General features: G+C 34.3%; 1 protein-coding gene across 1 annotated transcript in view; it reads left to right on the forward strand.

Moving 5' to 3' along the window:
- The first annotated feature begins 335 nt into the window (after window positions 1–335).
- The window catches only part of CD98hc (CD98 heavy chain), a 46,481-nt gene continuing 43,479 nt past the window's right edge, over window positions 336–3,337 (forward strand). The window contains exon 1 of the mRNA XM_067121026.1: window positions 336–580. The gene's annotated coding sequence lies outside the window, so the exon portion shown is untranslated. The remainder of the gene's footprint in view (window positions 581–3,337) is intronic.

Raw genomic sequence — 3,337 nt, forward strand, 5'->3', positions numbered from 1 at the left:
GAGAGAGTGGTTGTTAGTCAGTATTCAAAACTGCTTAAATAATGCATTCCATTGGGACGTGATCAAAACACTGTTGGGTGGAAAATTCCATTACGAAAGTTGCCTAACGTCATTTCAGGAATTTTATATGAAACGATGTTTTCCATTCTTATTATAATAACTAGAGATTCTCTTGTTATGAAAATATGTAATGATAAATATTATTGTTAACTGTAGTTCCACTTCCTCTCTAATTATCATTTTAAAGAGTTACAAAATAAAAACCTCATCTGGGACCTGCCCATGCACCCATAGGCTGTTCCCTGCTGCATCTAAGACGCCCTTACAAGGGGCCCACACTCAGAGACCAAAAGCGTTGCTGAAGGGAGATGCGCTCTCCCTCTCTCTCCCTCTCTCTCTCTCTCTCTCTCGCTCGCTCGCTCTTGCTGTAACGTAATTGATATTTTGGGAGACGATGGTCGCTCGTATCTTTAACTGTTTAATTCCTTAGTAAATGTGTCTGAGTTATCTGAACAATGTATTTTATTAAGTGTGTGTGTAATGGCGCCTGATTAAAAACACGAAGCAATTTGGTACCAAGGTATTGTAACATAATTATTGGTTTTTAGTGTACTAAAAATATTTGCAGTGATTATATGTAAAGATACCTTTTCACTTTTTTTTTTATATTTTTTCGTGTTATATGTTTTATGCTTTGTCTTTTGAAGAATTTTTCTTTTATACATATATGTGGTGTGTTTGCTATTGCCTTAATTTTTGCTTTACATTTTTTTATATTTAATCTTTTGCAGAGTATATTTCTGTGTCTTTTGTATCCACATTTTATATGATTGATTTATTTGCCTTATTTTGTTTAACACTTGGGAATTGAAATTTTGTTACTTAACAATTTAAATTCTTCTTGAATAATTTTTGATTAATTAATAAATTAATTTCTGATTTAATTTTGACTGATGATTAATTCAGATTTAGTCCAATTTTGTTTTGTTTTCAAGTAATAATAAATTTCCCTGAGACTGTTAATATCATGTATAATCTTTGAATTTAGAAATAAACTTTTGTATTTAAATATTATATCAGAGTTACATCCATTGACCCACCAGTAATTTTCATTTGAATTAGAGATAGAGTGGTAAGTGAGATGTTTTCCTTCAAGTAATTGAAGTGAGCTCGAACCAGGGAAATGAAATAAATAGAAATACTTGAACTTCTATTAAGTTAATGGAGTGACGCCCGTAGATTTTACCTCACACCTGTTTAACGAACTTAATCTGCTTTCTTTCATGATTGATAAGTTTTATAAGGGATCACTGTTGCCTTTAGAGAAATCAGTCGTTTTGTATGTGTGATGAGGGTTTAGGTGTCTATAATTGCTGAATAAATGGTAAGTTTGGTAATCAAATATCAAGCACTTAGATACCAGGTTTGATTTGAAGAACAGACACTGGACACTCCGGGGGTCACCATATATAAATGGTGCCCTAGATTCCGGGACAAGCACTTAGAGACCAGGTTTGATTTGAAGAACAGACACTGGACACTTCGTCACAATATATATATATATACAGTATATGTGTATATATATATATATATATATATATATATATATATATATATATATATATATATATATATATATATATATATATATATATATATATATATATATATATATAGAGAGAGAGAGAGAGAGAGAGAGAGAGAGAGAGAGAGAGAGAGAGAGTGTGTATACACACATGTGCATATACATATACAGTAATCATATTACTGGGTTTTTTTTATTAAAGATAAAGTGTTTGATGTCTAACATTTGAATGCTCTACAGGGAAAAACATTGGGATTCTCTTATTTTATCCTCTTCATCTCCAGTTACTGAATGTTTTTCTTACTAATCAGTACAGTTTCTTCACACATTCCTATAGGATTATTAGGCATCGTCTCTCTCTTCTTAATATTTGATTATTGCATTTCTGCACCACCCCTGGCCTAAGTGAATATTTACACAACAACAACACAAGACGGGTTGGTACCGCTCACAAAAACAGGATAGGGATGCCCATCTTCCCCCCAGGCATGGAGAAAGGAGAACGGTGTTTAGGAAGATAGGAAAGAGTTTACCCTACTAACCACATTACGCACTGGCCTGCTCAACACCCTCAGGGAGACGTGACCACTGGACTTGGACCCAGTTAAAACCACGTAGCTTGTCGATAAGTCAGATATGCAGATGGGTATTGGGTACATTTGAGTGTGTCAAAGGAACACTGAAGAGGCATAAAAAAGCGTTCATTCACCTCACCAACATCTGCATGCTGAATGCTTATAATTTACAAAAGCACAAAATTGGCATGTCCATGGACTTGTAGGATTCCTCTCTGAGAGTCTGCAAGCAACTAGTCAACGAGTACGACATGTATCAGCCGGCGAGGGATGGTAGAAGGGTATCAAGAATACAGATTAACTGTATTGCGTCCCAGTAATGGTGTGAGAAGAACCACCTTGTTTATGTGCCACCAACACAGTCTGGAGCAAAAGGAAAAAGGCTGTGCCATTGTGTGTACGAACTCCAGGAAACGTGAGCAAGTCAGGACCAAGAAAGTGTCCGCCTGGTACCCCAGCTGTAAGGTGGCCTTATGCTTGGACTGCTTCAGACAATACCATAGCTATGACGAGTTTTAGAAAATGAGAGAGAGAGAGAGAGAGAGAGAGTACTTGGGGAATTTATATTTTTGTAAAGTAACGAAAATATTTTTATACGCGTCAGTTTACAGGGAATATAAATATCTATATATGTATCAATATCCTGGGAAACTTTACGGGTATGTATATATATATATATATATATATATATATATATATATATATATATATATATATATATATGTGTGTGTGTGTGTGTGTGTGTGTGTGTGTGTGTGTGTGTGTGTGTGTGTGAGAATTTTATTTTTACTAAAATAATTCTGTATTTATATATCAATTTCCTGGGGAATTTTACAATTACGGGTAAATTATAATTTGATTTTTATATAGGCATGCGTCTCAGTCTGATAATTTACGATAACGATAAATGTAGCTTTATTTTATGCTCGATGCTGACAATGAGGGAGAGAGACAGAGAGGGAGGGAAGAGACAGAAAGAGAGTGCATGTTTGGCAGGGGGACAGAGGGGCTGAGAAAACATGTTAACATTTTTGTATATATTTTGTCCATAAAGTACTCAGGGATTGCTGCTAGTTTTAGTTCAGGTATAAAAATATTAGAGTAATATGATAAATTAGGTTGTATTTTTTTGTTAGAATAAAATTCGATAAAATAGATGGCTTTTTTTTTTTGTTAG

The sequence above is a fragment of the Macrobrachium rosenbergii genome, chromosome 19, assembly GCF_040412425.1.
Source record: "Macrobrachium rosenbergii isolate ZJJX-2024 chromosome 19, ASM4041242v1, whole genome shotgun sequence".
In the NCBI taxonomy this organism is placed as follows: domain Eukaryota; kingdom Metazoa; phylum Arthropoda; class Malacostraca; order Decapoda; family Palaemonidae; genus Macrobrachium; species Macrobrachium rosenbergii.